This window comes from Suncus etruscus, chromosome 6, assembly GCF_024139225.1.
Source record: "Suncus etruscus isolate mSunEtr1 chromosome 6, mSunEtr1.pri.cur, whole genome shotgun sequence".
NCBI classification, from domain to species: domain Eukaryota; kingdom Metazoa; phylum Chordata; class Mammalia; order Eulipotyphla; family Soricidae; genus Suncus; species Suncus etruscus.
Window position 1 is genome coordinate 98,855,272 of NC_064853.1, and position 16,232 is coordinate 98,871,503.

The window sequence follows — 16,232 nt, forward strand, 5'->3', positions numbered from 1 at the left end:
CATGAAATATCTGTGGTTCGAGCTAATAAAAACTCTGTGTCCAACACAAAGAGCAACTCCAGTGATGAAAACCAAGTGGTGGAGGATACAGGGCATGGCCGGCCAGTCTTTGGGGCTAGTGTCAGCAGGGACAACACCCGTCCCCTTCCCCCTAAATGAAACACCGAGGCCACTGTTGGCAAGGGGCCATTTCCACCAGGGAACCCGCTTACTCAATACCCCCTCCTTTCACCAGACTCTGCCCCTCGAGGACCCCAGGGAGTTAAAGTCACCCCCACCACCTCACCCCAGTCTCCAGTCCTGGCAGGGAAGGATAAATTGCTGCAGCCAGGGACCAGAGCGGTGGTGCAGGTTGTGAGGCGTCTGCCTTGAGCGTGCTAGCCTAGGACAGACCTCGGTTTGATCCCCCAACGTCCCACATGGTCCCCAAAGCCAGGGGGATATCTGAGCGCATAGCCAGGAGTAACCCCTGAGCGTCACCAGGTGTGCCCCCCCCCCAAATAAAAGAAACCACAGCCGGAGTATGCCAATAGCTTGCTCTGGTGGTGAAAACAGACCCAAGGGTGAAAATCCTGGTGGCAGCAGGGACAAGCGATTCACAGGAAGCACAAAGGGGCTGGCTTCGTTTCTTTCTCCCTGGACAGAGATTGGAGGGAACAGGACAGTCCCCACAAGAGCCTGATCATTGACATGTGCCAGTCATTAGTGAGGCATGCACCCCCAATTCAGCCAGCTGATGCCTGAAGGGTGAACTGGGACTCAGAAGGCACCTCGCAAGAGGGGCACAGCAGACCCAGGGATAAAAGTTTGGTCTCCAAACGAGCCCTTGGGCAAGTTCTTGACCTTCTGAGCTCCAGTTCTCCATATCTGCCTGTAGGGACAACCACAAATCTTTCAGGAAGATGGAAGTGCGGGGGGGGGGGGGGTCCCTTAGCAAATCCCAGCAGACACATCACTCGCAAAGCCTAGCTAGTCCTTCTGGCAGCTGGGGTTCAGTTCTCAAGTGGCATCTCCTCCGAACTCCGGGGGAGAGATTCTCTCCGCAAGTCACAATCCCCAGCCCTGTCCTTACCTTGGGGTCAAGTCCAGGGCAGAGAGTGAATCCCGGTCCCTATAGAACCCGTGGGTCTGCACTTGGGGCTCCTGCTGATGCCCCCCACCCCACCCCAGCTTTCTGGAGGCTTTAGGGGCTGATCTCCTCAGCACACACCCCAAGTGTCTGGGGGTGGGCATGCCCTCTTCCAACCAGGAGGCTGTCTTGACCTCTGCCGTGATGCGGGGGGGGCCGGGGTCGCTCTCACAGCCACGAGCGGCTCTGACGATCTCCCCGAGCCCGCTCCGGGAAGGCGGCTCAGCACCCCGAGTTTCCCGCGGTCCTGGCCCTGGGCCCCGGGACCTCGGGACCTAGCGGCAGCCCCTCCGCCCCGCGCCCCGTCCCCGCTCAATGAATGACTTCTGCGCCCGGGCTCGAGCGGCCTTCGGGGAGGCCGGGCGGCTGCCGCTCTGGACCCCAAGAATGCAGCGTCTTCTTCCAGGGGCCTGGGTACCCCGCCCGCCGCCCCCTCGGCGGGTCCTGGCCGAGACCGATCGGCAGATCGGCAACCCGGGGCACGGCGGGGAGACACCCCGGAGCCGCTCGGGGGTCCAGGGGCCCGTCGCTCGTCCGGGGCGGCCCCAGCCCTCGGAACCCAGCGCGGGGCGACGCTCGCTCACTCACCCGCTCGGCTCCGGCCCAGGCCGCCTCGCCTCCCCCGCCGGCGCCGGGGAGGAGGCCGCGCGCGCCCGCCGGGCCCAGGCTGGCGACGGGGCTCCGAGCGGCTCCCGCTCCGGCTCGGCTCGGCCCGGCTTGGCTCGGCACGCCCCGCCCCGGCGCCGCCTTAAAGCGCCCGCGCCGCCCGCCCCCGCGCCCCGGCCCTGGCCCCGGCCCCGGCCCGCCCCGGCCCCGAGCGGCCGAGCCCCAAGCGCCTTTTCGGGGACCCCGGCCACTCTAAGGGCGCCCGAGCCGCCTTCCGAGCCTGAGCCCCCCCCCAGACCCCTTCCCCGCCGTTCCCCCACTCTAGCCCCTGCTGTCGAGCACCCCCTAACTCGTGCTGCTGTGGGAGACGGTGGGCAGCAAGGGACCCTCACACTCCACGGGCCAGGAAATGCCACCGTTTAAAGTGTGCAACTGCATGGTTTTAAAATCTATTCGAAAAGTTGTGCAACCGTCGCTTTCCGATTCCAGGACGTTTCATAAGCCCCCACCTTCCAAAAATCTAAGAAACCGTTCCCAGCTGCAGCCTCTCTCCTTTTGCAGGGCCTGGGGAGACACTCCCCGAAAACCTCCGCGTACAGCTGTCTCCTGTTCCTCCCCTCAACTGCCCTTGTCTGCCCAGGATTCTCCTCTCAGTAGAATCTGGACTGGGACCTTTGGTGGTCATGGTCTCCAGGACCATTCCTGTACCTGCCTGCCTTAATGGGTTCTTGTACACCACTTTGGGCATCAGCTAGGCCTATTCCACGGGGCCGCTGCAGAGTACCACGTCACTGCTCTGAGATTTTGTGGATTGTCGCTGTGTGGCATGTTGTGGGGTCCCTGGGCCACACACCTATGAGCAGAGCCTGGTGTGGTTGCAGCTTGCTGAGATCTTTTCACCAGCAGGCGATTGACGTCTTCCAAAGGTCTGCACTCAGCGGAAAGGCACCTTGCACGCGGCCAACACAGGACGGACCCACCCCGGTTCGATTCTAGACATCCCATATGATCCAGGGCAACTTCTGAGCGCAGAGCCAGGAATAACCCCTGAGCGCCGCTGGGTGTGACCCAAAAAACAAACAACAACAACAACAAAAATAAAATCCATCAGTGTGTGCGCTGATCTATGCCCACCTATAGCTACTGAGTCTCAGTGTGCTCAGACCCTGGTCCACTCCTGTGATCTGTGCACTTCCTCACCGCCATCCCTAAGGTCAGATTCTGGTTTGGATCCTTAATATCATTTGGGAGTGCATTCTTTTTGTGAAAAGACCCTGACATTGCCTTGAAAGCCTCATAGATCAGGTTGCCTGAGCCACTTGGTTTCCAAAGGGTAACCTTTTTCTTTCCTTTGGGGGGTCTTCTTCTACCCCAACCCTACTAGTAGGCTTCTTGTCTCCCAGTCTTAGGTGGCTTTGATCCCCATCACAGGCCCATAGACAGTCAATTGCTTAGAGCTCTGGGACCCCCATATCTGCTTCTCTGAAGGCCCCTAAGTCCTTGGCAGGTAGCCGGCTGTGGATTGAGGGGCACCTGGGGTGCCTCCCCTCGGTGCAGACTGGAAGAAACCATTGAAAGGTGCTGAGAGGTTTCCATCCAGATTGACTGGGTCATGCCCTGAATTGGCCCTTTCTTCCCCCTTCCATTCTGCACAGGCGTTGAGGAAGAGGTGGGGAATGACTGTCTATGTGTCCTGGTGATCTGCCAGCTCCTCCCAGCCTGTCATCATGGCTGAGAGTGTGTGCACAAGAGCCTCATGCTAGTGTACCTGGGTTCCTGTGCGCACATTAGATCATGTCTCTATGGCAACGAGTGATCACACAGCATACTTGGGTATCTGGCGGGTTCTACAGCCCAGATCAAGTCCTGGTGGTTAGGTACTTACAAAAGGCCTCTGGTCCCAGCTTCTTTTGCTCTCAGGAACCAGAAAGGCAGTCTCTATTACCAGCAAATGGGCTTTTGAGATGGAAAAATGAGGACCAGGTTAGCAAATCCATTCATCAGGTCAGTACCCTCTGGCCTGTAAGCCCGAGCATACAAGACCAGGTCAGTAGGCTGAGGAAGAGGAGAGAAGCAGAATTGTCTTTCTCCAAACACCAGTGGAGACATATGGCTGAACCAGAGTGTTTAGGGCAAAAAAAAAAAAAAAAAAAAAAAAAAAAAAAGCAGGGCTCAGGCCTGATTATCAAGCCCCGAGGCCTGAGTTCTGTCACTGGGCCAAGAACCAGCTCAGAACTGAGCCTAGTAATAGCTGCTGGGCCTCTCTAATATTTGCCTGCTTAGTGAAAGCTAAACATGGGCTTCTCCTGACTCTGTGGGGCCCCGAGGACAACCTGCAATGACTTCAGGAGCCTTAATGGAGGCCACACTTTGGGCAGGGTGGTGATGGGTCCATGCCTTCCCTTTATAAGATACAAAACAAACACCAGTCAGTCTGGCCAGGAGTCCAAGTGGCCTCTTCCCACAGGATCCTGCACTCTCCCAGTGTGGCCTCTATGGGGAAAGTAGGTGGTACATGTGTTTGGGGTTGGAAAAGGGGGAGAAGGAAGGACAACACTCACCCTTATCCCAGTCTTATTTTTTCCTAAAGAGCCTCCATAATTTAGCAGAAGGCCCCAGCTAGTCCCATTGCAAGCCTCTCCTTCCCTCAGCTGACCTCTCTCCAGTGCAACAATACAGGTCCTTCTTCTTCTGAACTGGGGGGCACAGTCTAGTCTGGGGTTTTCTTGGCCCATCCCAGACAGGGACATCATTTCTTCTCTGGAACGGTCTCTGCTGCTTTGGCTGCCCCAGGCTTCTGGGAATGGGTTCTTGAATCTGGGGCTCCTTCTACAGACCACTAGAGGCTTCAGTCAACTATTCCCACTCCTGCCTAAACTTCTCCCCAGGGTTGTGCAAACTCAACAAATGCCTTTGTTTTTGATCATTTTTTTTTCTGCTGTTTGTCTCATTTTCTGTTTAAACTATAGACTAGTGACTTTTAAACATGTTGAACTGCTACCCACAGGAAGAAGTAGGTTTTACATTGCTAACCACAACATTCTCTGTCTCTGTCTCTATCTCTGTTTTGCTCTGTCTCTCTCCCTGTTTCTCTCTCATACACAGAAACTCATACAGATACAAAAAGTTCATAAAACAGGGGCTGGGGTGGTGGCGCAAGTGGAAAGGCTACTGCCTTGCTCGCGCTAGCCTGGGACGGATAGCAGTTCGATCCCCTAGTGTCTCATATGGTCCCCCAAGCCAGGAGCGATTTCTGAGCCCATAGCCAAGAGTAACTTCTTTTTTTTTTTTTTTGGTTTTGGGCCACACCTGTTTGATGCTCAGGGGTTACTTCTGGCTATGTGCTCAGAAATCGCCCCTGGCTTGGGGGGACCATATGGGACGCCAGGGGATCGAACCGCGGTCCGTTCCTTGGCTAGCGCTTGTAAGGCAGACACCTTACCTCTAGCGCCACCTTCCCGGCCCCAAAAAGTTTTTTTTTTTTTTGGTTTTTGGGCCACACCCGGTAACACTCAGGGGTTACTCCTGGCTTGGGGGACCATATGGGACACCAGGGGATCGAACCGCGGTCCGTTCAAGGCTAGCGCAGGCAAGGCAGGCACCTTACCTTTAGCGCCACCACCCGGCCCCCAAGAGTAACTTCTAAGGGTCACTGGTGTGGCCCAAAAACCAAAAAAAAAAAAAAAAGATTTATAAAACAATTGGATCTCTGCTACGTTTTATGCTCACTGGCCCTTCTATTGGTATACTTTTAAAGCACAAGCAAGTTCTGCTAACTTGCTTTCATGCCCCATATGTGACTTCTGACCAATAATTTGAAAACTTGGAGGGGCCCTGTGTTGACACTCAAAGCCTCAGGTCATGAGATTGCATCAGAAGTTACCAAAAAAGAAAAGTCAACTTTAAGATTTCGAAACACATCCTAGAGAAGATAGTTTGTAAAGAGAAGAGTTCTGAATTTTCAAAATCTGGAGATTTCCTCTCCTGGTCAGATGTAGTCAATAGTGGAACGCCATACCATAGGTCCAGGTAGCCCCTCTTCCCTTCCTCAGGACAGTGGTCAATTCAGGACACTGACTGTTGATCAGATTTTGTCCTAATGAAAGACATTTATCTGCTGGAAGAAATAGAAAAGCTCTTAGTGAGCCTGTGGACCAAGGGCAACCAGTTGTAATAAGGCCTCTTAAAATACTAGTAATTCTTATCATACCAGGTTTGAGGCAGAAAATAAATGGAAAAAGCAGAGTGCAGTCTCCAATATGCTTGCAGCACCTATGGGGGAAAAAGACTCCCCAAGAAGAAAATGTTTCCAAGACCAAGCCAGCTCCTGCTTCAAGGCATTGCCAGGTTTGGGGTCCCTATAGGAACATCCAAGAACCTCAGAGAAAAGCTGAACCTCCTATGTCTCTCTAAACTGTCCCAGTCAAAACTCACAGATGTGGGGACGGAGGGATAGCATGGAGGTAAGGCGTTTGCCTTGCATGCAGAAGGTCAGTGATTCGAATCCCGGCATCCCATATGGTCCCCTGAGCAGCCAGGAGCGATTTCTGAGCGTAGAGCCAGGAGTAACCCCTGATCACTGCTGGGTGTGACCCAAAAACCAACAACAATAACAAGAACAACAAACTCACAGATGTGGGGGGGGGGGGACTCTAGATTAAGCACTACAAAGCTCCTGAGCATTACTAGAGTGATTCAGAGCCCATGAACACAGCTGGAGGGTACAAAAATTCATGAGTGAGGAGTAAAGGTAAATCAGAGATAAAAACTGAAACCAACTCAGTTCTGAAACCAGGCTGATCCTATTTCTCAACTCCAGGATATAGCACAACCTTTACCTCGTGTCTTGGTGCCTCTGACACCATCTGCATAGAGCTCAAAAATATGAAATTATTACCAGGAAATAGGTAAAAATAACTCGATAATGAAAGCAAACACAGACCACTCAGCTGTTAGGCAGGGGCTCAAAGAGGTAGCACAGTGGTTAAGGCACTTACTATGAACAAAACAAAACAGAAACAGACATAACACAGGTTAATAAACTATGGGGAAATAAGATTCACAGCTACTGGTGAACGTGTCAGACAATATCTTGGGTGTCTGCTGAGTTCACTTGGAATACAGAAAGTTCCTTTTACTTAAAATAAGAGAAAACAAACATTTTTACAAACATTTACAAACAAACATTCTCAAGGTTTACTCCCAGACTAGTGCTTAAAGATAATTTCTATGCTTGGGGATGGCATGGGGTATTGAAGATTAAACCTGAGCTTCTGGAATGTACACTAGCCCTTTGTGCTAGCTCTCTGGCCCTAGATACCTGGCTATGTTCATGTCTTACTACTAGTTCTGTGCTCAGAAACCACTCCTGGTGGTGCTGGGGGTGGGAGTGGACTTATGTAATGGCAGGGATCTAACCTGGGTCAGCATCATGCAAGCAAGTGTCAACTATCTGGTTGACACAAGGTAATTTTTTTCTTTCCTTTTTTCTTTTGGTTTTTGGATATCACCTAGCAGCCATACTCATGGTGTACTCCTGGCTCTGTGCTCAGATATCACTCCTGGTGGGATTCAGGTATCACTTATGAGGACTATAGGAGGTGCAGGACATGGAACTTGAGTGAGCAACTTGAAGGCCTTACTTTCTGTACTATCTTTCCAACTCTAAGTCAAAGAAATTTTTTTTTTAATTTTTTTGGGGGGACCACACCCATTTGATGCTCAGGGGTTACTCCTGGCTAAGCGCTCAGAAATTGCCCCTGGCTCGGGGGACCATATGGGACGCTGGGGGATCGAACTGCAGTCCTTCCTTGGCTAGCACTTGCAAGGCAGACACCTTACCTCTAGCGCCACCTTGCCGGCCCCAAGTCAAAGAAACTTTAATCTAAAAAGTTATTAAGGGCCAGAGAGATAGCGTGGAGGTAGGGTGTTTGCCTTGCATGAAGTGCTTCGAATCCTGGCATCCCATATGGTCCTCTGAGCCTGCCAGGAGCAATTTCTGAGCGTAGAAGAGCCAGGAGTAACCCCTGAAAAAGTAAAAACTTATTAAGAGGGGACTTGGACTCTGTAAATAGTTGGAGAACATGCTTTGCTCACATGAGGGCTTGAGTTTGGGCCTCAGCACCAAATAACTGCTAAGCACAATCAGAAATATGACTAAACACCACTGGATGTGACCCTGATGGCCTCCACAACTGTCATATTGGGCCCAAGCACGGGACCATTAGATCAGCACTGTAGGCCAAGTATTACCTGGAGAGGCCCCCCAATAAAGAAACATGTTAATAGATGATAGATGATAGATGTTGGAACAGAGGTAATCTTCTGGGGAAAGTGATAAGTGTTCACTGAACAGGAAAGAACAGGTGTTACCCCTTCCCCAGTAAAATATGCTAATCTCACCTGGATGGTGAGACCCACCCACAACTGGGAGGGGTCTGTGGGGTCTGTGGCTAGGGAAGGGGTGAGAGATGGGACAAAGGTAGGGTGCTTGCAGGGCAGCTGATGGAGGCTGCTTAATAAAGCTTAGCTTAGAAACCATGTGGCATGTGGAGGTTAAGGCCTTGTCATAAAGCTGGATATCTCCTGAAGCTTTGACTAACTGCCTGTGAAATTATTTTGCCTCTTCTACCCTTCAACTTACAGACCAACCAGGCAAAGGGGCTACAGGCACCAGGCTGAGCCAAGAAAGGCCTCACCACACCAACACTAGGACTCATTCATTTATATTAATGCAACATATTGGCGCCCAACATGGGACATGAACTCTAGCTCCTAGAAGACCTCAGTGATGGTGAGTGCCAATTGTGCCTTGATTATTTGGTGGATAAGCTGGAATAAGAGGAGAGCCCAAAAGGTTTTACCACGTGGCACTTGATCTGAACATGGTGGAGACCCCTCCAAGCGGCAGAGCGGACAGTAAAGTGGAGATAGCTGAAAGAATTGAGCATCCCCAGAGGCCTAGGACTGCAACCGTTATTCCAAGGACCTCAGCCTCCCAATCTGCAGAAACTTATAGAGGCCACTGATTGAAAAAAGGCCAGAAAAAGGGGCTTCATTGATGGTGGACTGACATCAGGAAGACGACCAACAGCTCCCAACATGTATTCTAGCTCTGGAACTGTCGGACTTTCCCACTCAAACGACCTCAGCTGCCCCAAATTCCCAGTAGCGAAGTTACTGCTGCGCTCCCTTCAGACAGGTGTTGTGCTCCCTGAGCTCCAGCACTAGCTTCCCCTCGGGGGCAGAGAGGCGGCAGCAGTGGGGGAGCGCTTGGGTAGGCAAGTAGAATCCACATGGCAGCTCCAACCCGGGATCACCTGCGGGGCCCGGGGTTCTGAGGAGCTAAAGCCACCTTACAAACTAGAAATGATGTTTATTTTGCTCAGAGTCGTGGTTACATGCATATGAACTAGGATGGAACTTGATTCATCTGTGCAGCTCAATTCAGACATTTTACATATTTCATTGTATGAGCAGTATACTTAAAAGTTCAGAATATTGGGGCCAGAAAGAGTACAGATGTCCTCCCCACTGTACTATCACTCTGGCCCCAGGAATTCCCGTTCTTCCTTTAATCTCAGATCTCCCCTTGCCTGGCAGAAGTACTTGTTTTTTCTGGTGGGGAAGGTGATGCTTCAGGGCAAAGGAGAGGGAACAGCAGGGAGGACGGCAGTGCCTTGTGCCAGGTATGGTGGCAGGACACATGCTAAGAGGGTCCAATCCTGGGCATCCTATAGGGTCCCCGAACACTGCCAGGAGTGATTCTTGGGGTGAAAGTCAGACTGCTGAGAAAAAGCTGAACTCAGGAATGGTACTACCTAAGGCATAATTTCTGTCACCAAGTGAAATTCTTACAGCAGGAGAAAGGTAGCAAAGGGGAGCAAGCCAGTTGTTCATTTTAAGTCCCACCTGCATGGGGGCAACCAGTCAGTTTCACTCTTTTAGATCAGAACTCAACAAACTTGCATGTACATGCTCCCCTGTACCCCAAACTGTGGCCAGAGATGCTGTTAGAGCTGTCACCCTCACACCGTGGCTATTTAATTGTTGTAATGTGACATTTTAGGCAATATTAAGTCAAGTTAAGGACTAAATTTAAATAGATATTTGCAAATGGGTAAGTGCTTGCCTGAATGCAGCCCGCTCAGATTTGATCCCTGACATCCCATATAGTCCCTAGAACCCAGAATGGAGTGATCCCTGAGCTCAGAGCCAGGAATAAGTTATGAGTACTGTTGAACACCATGAAGTCAAAGATGAAAAATAAATAAATAAATAAATGCATCTATGGCCCTGTTAATCCTGAGTAACCCATCCCAGTTGGATCCCCTGGCACCATATGTATAATTATAATTTATGTTTATTGCTAAATGGGCTAAGTACTTGCTTTGTTTGCATGCAGGAGGCATTCCCTGGCACTAAATGGTCCCAAGTATAACTGGGAGTGACCTGGAGCACAGAATAGAAAATAGCCTCCAGGGCCGGAGAAATGGCATGGAGATAGGGTGTTTGCCTTGCATTCAGAAGGGCGATGGTTCGAATCCCAGCATCCCATATGGTTCCCCAAGCCTGCCAGGAGCGATTTCTGAGCATAGAGCCAGGAGTAACTCCTGAGCACTGCTGGGTGTGACCCAAAAACAAAACAAAACAAACAAAAAAGGAAAATAGCCTCCAAACACTTTCAGTAGCTGTGACCCCAAAACCAAAAACATAAATAACACAAAATATGTCAAAACAGAAAAAATGGTGGGGCTGGAGAAATAGAGTAGATAAGGTGCTTGACTTACATGGGGCTAACCTGGGTTTGATCCTCTGCACCCCATAATTTGCCCCAGAGTCCAACAAGAGTGAAAACTGAGTGCAGAGCCTAGATGTATGCATGAATTCATATAATCTGAGAAGAAAATCTGAGAGTCTAGTGGGCAGGGAGTTTGCATATGGCCAACCTGGAATCGATCCCCAGATTTCATATGATCCCCCATATCTTCCAGGAGTGATCCCTGAGTGCGGAGCCAGGAATAATCCCTGAACACTCTGGGTAGGGCCCTCAAACAGAAACAAAAACCAAAACCAAATCTCTGAGAGTTAGGGGAAAAGACCATATTCAGATTTGTTGTGTAACTGATTTGCTCTTAAAGTGACAGATTCATTTATGTTTGCAGCTGCCTCATATATACAATGTTTTCTCCTATCGAAAACTCTTTTCCAGTTTGGGTCACGAATGCTTTCTCTTGAGTAAACCACCACCTTGTGGCAAGGACATGACTTACAGGATAAAATACCTTATTTTTATTTTGTTTTGTTTTGTTTTGTTTTGTATCTTTCAGATTCTAAAATGAGGCAGGAACCCTTAAAGTTAGAAGGTTTTGCATTAAACAGAGCAGAAATGAAACCACAGAAATCAGAGCAGAAATGAAACCACAGAAATGTAGCTTTTGGGTATGTTTTGGGTGTTTTTTCAAAGATATCTAACTTTTGAATAAAAGTTAAATCACTAACTCATATCACCCAATATGTAAAAGATGGAAATTGTATTAAACCAAGATGTGAAAAGCTAAAAGACCCAAAATGATCCATTTATAGGAAAACTGGTGAGATTCCTGTTGACTAAACTACATTTCTGAAAGCAAAAGGGATTTCTATAAATAATTTCACAAGGCAACAGGTTTAAAGTAGGGATGTCCCAAACCGGGACATGTGATTCCTCTAATTTTGTCTTTGAGTTTTATTCTGGATAAGTCATGCAGAGACATATGGTGAGAAATTGAACTCTCTCAAAAAAGAATTAAAAATTGGCCCAGGTGCTGGCAAAAGGAATTTTGCTTCTGACTTTTGTTTACCTTGGGAAAGCAAGCTGCAAAGGGATTTCAAACCTCAAGAGTTTGAGCAATGGCACAACAAACGTTACTTCTCTCTTATTATGCTGTGTCACAGGGACACCATCTAAGGTTGTGCTGGTCTGTTTTCTCAATCTTTTATTCAAGAAAAAATTGCTTCCAATTTTTGGTGATTAGAAGTAAAGCTGCTCTAACCATGTACATAACTGTTCAAGTCATTGAGTAAATGTATAGATACAATTTTTGGGTCATAAGGTAAAATTGTGCTTTGTAAGAACTGCCAACCTGTCTTCTCCAAGGGTTATTATTATTTATTTTTTATCATTTTGTATCCCCAAGAGCACCAATAGAAGTTCATCATGCTTTGCATCTTCACTAACATTTAACTAACATTCTAGTCTTTTTATTTATTTATTTATTTATTTTTTGGGTTTTGGGTCACACCCAGCAGCGCTCAGGGGTTACTCCTGGTTCTACGCTCAGAAATCGCCCCGGCAGCTCGGGTGACCATATGGGATGCCGGGATTTGAACTGCCATCCTTCTGCATGCAAGGCAAATGCCTTACTGCTTTTCTATCTCTCCGGACCCTTTAGAGTCATTTTTAATTTTTAATTTTTATTTTTTTTGGTGTTTGGGCCACACCTGGTGATGCTCAGGGGTTCTCCTGGTTCTGCGCTCAGAAATCACTTCTGGCTTGGGGGATCATATGGGATGCTGGGGATTGAACCCAGGTCTGTCCTACCACTGTGCTATCACTGTGGCCCCCATTTTTAAATTTTAGCTATTCTAACAAGTATGTGGAAGTAACTTCATTATAGTTTTATATAAGTCACTAATGACAATGTAGAAAATTTTTCTATTTGTTTTTACCTATCCATGTATTGTCTCTGGTGAGATCTTTTGGTTCAAATCTTTTTAGTTTGTTTTGGTTTGGAGGCCAGATGTGGTTGGTGCTCAGGGAACCATGTGTTGCTGGGGATCTAACTTGGGGTTCCCATATGCAAGAAAAGTATTCCACCCTTTGAGCCTGTCATTGAAATATTTTGTTAATCTTTTAAATAAAATTATTTGTTGGGGGCCAGAGAGATAGGTGTTTGCCTTTCATACTGAAGGATGGTGGTTCGAATTCCGGCATCCCATATGGTCTCCTGTGCCTGCCAGGGGCAATTTCTGAGCATAGAGCCAGGAGTAACCCCTGAGCGCTGCCGGTGTGACCCAAAAACCAAATCAATCAATCAATAAATAATTTGTTTTATCATTAAATTTTGTACATTTTAGATAAGAGTTTATCATAATGTCTTACAAATATTTTTCTTTCAATTTATAATGTGTCCTTTTATTCTTCTAATAGTATTCTGCAGAGCAGAAATTTTTCATTCTGATAAATTCCAATATAAAGTTTTTCTTCTGTGAATCATGCTTTTGGTATTGTGTCTAAAACACTTGCCAAAATTTAGCTAGATTTTCTCTAATGTTTTCTTCTAGCTATTGATAGCTTTACATTTTGTATAAAATCCATTTTGAGTTAACTTTTGTTCAAGATGTTAATTGTGTTTATTTGGGGGGGGGTGAAGGAAGAGGGACTAGCAAATGAACATCCAGTATTCCACGACCACTTTTCTTTGCTACTTTGTCAAATGTCTATTGACTATATTTATTTGTATTGATAAATTTCTGGATTTTCTATTCTGTTTCCTTCCTTCTTTTCTTCCTTACATCTCCCAACCCCTATCATTTCATATTCATTCTCTTAAAAAAATTTCCCTTCGGATTCCTGGCATGCAATAAGTAAGCATAGAAAGCTTTTGCACACTGGCCCCAGCCAGGCAGATTTGCTGGAATTCGGGGATGCAATGGTACAGCCAAAGATATGTAGGCTCCTTGCCTGATGAATCCAAATCCCCCCACCTTGCTACACTGATAGAGCTCAGCCAATGAGAACATTTCTATGGTCCAAATGGGGGGGGGGGGAAGAGGCGGGACCTCTTGCCTTTGGAATGGGACCAGAGCCTTCTAGAAAGAAAAGAGTAGAACTGAGTGGGTATGGCTTCCAGTGCCCACTCTTTCTATTGGTCGGCTCGAAGCTGCCCTGTGTTGCCTTGACGACCGGGTCTGGGCTGCAGCAAACTTGGCTGGAAACTCTCCCTGATGCCTGTTGCATTCTCTGCATCGACTCCCTTGACACAAGAGGAATAAGAGGGTTCGTTTTGCTCGAACACCTAGGTGGACTTTATTTTCTGGGCCTGCCCCCTAGGGTTCTTTGCACGAGGGTCTGCCTCGCTCCTGGACTGGAAAGGGGTTCACAAATTTGCAGAAAACTACTGTAGGCTCTGCTTCCCAGTGGGGTGTTGATTTTGCAGCTGTGCATTTATTTGCCGCCATGTGTAAACAAGTGTTTAAAAGGGGAGAGGGGTGGGGGCTTGGGTTTGTAGGAGGCTTACTGACCGCGCAGTTTTGTCCTGAGGTTGCATGCCAGAAGGCCTGAAGGCTGGAGTCAAATACAAATAGGAGATTTGTATTCTTTGCAGAACCCATGGGCAGCAAGAAGAAGGAAACTGTCCTGCAGGTAAGAGTTAAGGGACTCTTCTTCCAGCACTTCGTGGGAGTTAGGTCTCTGGGAGGTGACACGGATGGAGGGGTACAGTGTAAAAATGATACTCTTGTTTGCGAGGAGTGTCCTCCTCAACTTGAATATCGTACTCTTCCAACTTTGGGAGGGGAATTTAAACTTTTTTGTGTGTGCACTAAAACATAAGGTATACGTGTAGCTGGGTATAAGACATTTCTGTGTGTCTACAATCATAATATCCAAACAAATTCAGACTACAAACCACCAACATACTTCTTGGCAGCCTATACCAATAAAGCTCTCTGAATACATCAAATTACTTTCTACTCTTCTTTCCTCATTTATTTTAATCAACATTTATCCTGCATCGTGCTTTTCTTCCTGCTTTTATCTTGTTCCATTTTTGTGTGAGTTTTAACATCCCTTGTTTTAGGAAGCTTTTTTATACTTCCTAAGATGATAACTATCTGAATACGATCTCTATTTATGTTCTAATTCATTATCATCTTCTTTTAAGAGCATTTTAATACTATTTTGTATTGTAGTTTAGGGAACATGGTTATAATAGTGTTAAAGTTTATGGTATTGGTGTACAAAGTTACTAAAACCCACTACACCAAAGTGCCTAACACCTGCCAGCTCTATCCTTCTTACCTTTAATCTTCATTCTATTTTCTTTAGGTAATTGCTGGTTGTTTGCACAATTGTCTCTCAGATTAAAAGTTCCTGACTTTTGGAGTCAAGGGGTTATCAAAGGGTTAACATTCATCCTTTGCATATGGGAGGCCTGTATTTGGTCTCTGGTACAGCATGATTTTCTGAAGATTGCTAGGAGTGATTCCCAAGCACCAAGTCAGGAATGATCCCCTGGGCACCACTTACTGGGCTCCTTCAAAGCCACTGCCTTTAGAGATGAGTGCTTTATTGCTCATTACTTCTTTTTCAGTATCTAATTATGATATCACCTTGATATTCTATAGTCAAATTTAAGAAATACATAAAAAAATCCTACAAATCTAAGAAAACATGAACCAGCATAATTCCAACGAACAATTTTTGTAAATTTGGGCTTGTGACTAATTTTTTTTCTATGAGATTCACTTCTCCAATGCACTCTTCAGCCATTTACTCTCAAAACAAATAGGTAGAGAGTGATAAAAGGTGAGAAAAAGGCAAAAATTTAATTAATTTTGATGATTGGGTGTATGCATATATTTAACAACAAATGTGCCAAATGCTAAGAAATACAAAACATTGTTGGGAAAAGGACGAATCAATTAACTATAAGAAACATCATGTGGGGGCCCGGAGAGATAGCACAGCAGCGTTTGCCTTGCAAGCAGCCGATCCAGGATCAAAGGTGGTTGGTTCGAATCCCGGTGTCCCATATGGTCCCCCGTGCCTGCCAGGAGTTATTTCTGAGCAGACAGCCAGGAGTAACCCCTGAGCAACGCTGGGTGTGGTCCCCCCAAAAAAGAAAAGAAAAAAGAAACATCATGTGGGCAGAAAAGATAGCACAGTGGGTAGGGCGCTTGCCTTGGCTGACCTGGTTAAACCCCCTGGCATCCTATAAGGTCCCTCAAGCCCACCAAGAGTAATTCCTGAGGGCAGAGCCAGGAGACCCCTTGAGCAGCACCAGATGTGGTCCCCTCCCCCCTAAAAGAGTAAGAAACATCATGTTCATATACTGGAAAATTCAATGTCTCCACCCCCACCAAGTGATCTATACATTAACTACAATACCAATTAACATCTCTGCAGGTGCCAGAGATATAGAGTGACGTACATGTCTCAGCATGTGAAGGACCTGGGTTCACATTGCTCTGGGCATTGGAGGACAATAATATCTATGTAGGAGCTTTGCAGAAATCCACAAAACCTATAGGGAAACATCTAGGTAAATGCAAAGGCATTAGAATAATCAAAACAATTTCAGAAGAGAATTAAATATGGAAGTCTCACAATATCTAATTCGCTTCACTATCTTGCCTACTACTTCTGGGTTTCCTATTGTATTTTTTAATTTAATTATATTTTCTTTAATGCTATGATTTCTCTTAGTTTCTGAGTTTTGGTTTAGATCTCATT

The 16,232-nt window shown here is 47.2% G+C and overlaps 1 protein-coding gene across 2 annotated transcripts in view; it reads right to left on the reverse strand.

Moving 5' to 3' along the window:
- MRAS (muscle RAS oncogene homolog) overlaps positions 1-1,840 on the reverse strand; it is a 34,297-nt gene extending 32,457 nt beyond the window's left edge. Inside the window, exon 1 of one of the 2 annotated variants that reach the window (XM_049776009.1) lies at positions 1,718-1,840. The gene's annotated coding sequence lies outside the window, so the exon portion shown is untranslated. Of the gene's footprint in view, positions 1-1,072; positions 1,165-1,717 lie in introns of those variants that run through there. The other variant, XM_049776010.1, reaches the window with a different exon arrangement.
- Positions 1,841-16,232: the final 14,392 nt, after the last annotated feature.